Source organism: Ostrinia furnacalis, unplaced genomic scaffold (assembly GCF_004193835.3).
Source record: "Ostrinia furnacalis isolate ACB-3 unplaced genomic scaffold, ASM419383v2 OfSCF7012, whole genome shotgun sequence".
Lineage (NCBI taxonomy): Eukaryota > Metazoa > Arthropoda > Insecta > Lepidoptera > Crambidae > Ostrinia > Ostrinia furnacalis.
The window spans coordinates 622,335-623,528 of NW_021137251.1; positions in this window are offsets into that span (position 1 = coordinate 622,335).

Genomic DNA, 1,194 nt, shown 5'->3' on the forward strand with positions numbered 1-1,194 from the left:
AGACGTACAACATTTACTATTGCCACCAGCCTCAGATCTGGTTGCGTTCGAAGATAAACATACTTTTTGTGTAGTCGAAGTATCACACGTGTCCATCGTATGGTACTTTGGTTATGCGAGGCATGAAGGGTTTACTGCTCCAGCATCCTTCCTTAACTCTATAATAATTTTTAGGGATAATTGTGAAATAAATATTTTTATTTGAAGAACTACTACCTACCCCTTATTAATAAAAAGTTACACCTAGGGATGAACCATGGATTAAAATGACATTTCCATACCAAATGACAATTTAAGCCAGAGTTCAACTAGGGTGTAACTTAATTTTATTAATAAAGGGGTTAGAGTTTTATTACTTCTTAAGGATTTTATTATGGGTTGCTAAAGCGAATAAACCCACAAGACCCAATAAGTCCACCCACAAGATGGACCGACGACCTCATAAAGGTAGCGGGAAGGCGCTGGATGCAGGCTGCAACCAACTGCCCATTGTGGAAATCATTAGGGGAGGCCTATGTTCAACTGGACGTGCTATGGCTAAAATGATCATGATGATGATGATGAAAGAGAATCAAGGGCTAATAGCTTGGGTAGTTCGTCGTAGGTATAATCCTTTCCTTTTCAATGCTTCTTTTAGTTATATTAATAGATTGTAGTACATACTCGTATACATGGATGATTGTGTTATACTTTCTTATAATACTTAGTGGAATTACTGCTTTCAAAACGTGAATTAGAACTGGCCCCATAGCAGATATTTTCCTACATCTAAAGGCCTTTTGAAATATATATTGGTTATGGCTATTGGAGCGGGTACCACTTTCCATACATTTGTGCCCATCATCCTTTCTCCATAGCTCAGTGGTTAGAGTAGTCACCCGGCAGGGGAAAGGACTTTCATTTGAATATTCGTAAGAAAAATGTTTTAATCAAATAAAAATATCTTTAACCATTCATCATTCATTCAAAGTGATGAACTTTGAAATTAGGTGAAGTATCGTATCCTACTTTGACAGAAAGTAATAAACAACAAGAGATTAGTCAAATAAGAATTAATAACATTTAAACTGCGATGTTACAGAGAAGCTATAGTTCGCAAGAACTCTATATTTTCTTTAAAGCTATTATGCTGATCCAACAGTACAGCCTGTATAATATTGATTGAAGTCATTAGTCAAATTGGAAGCACGCTAG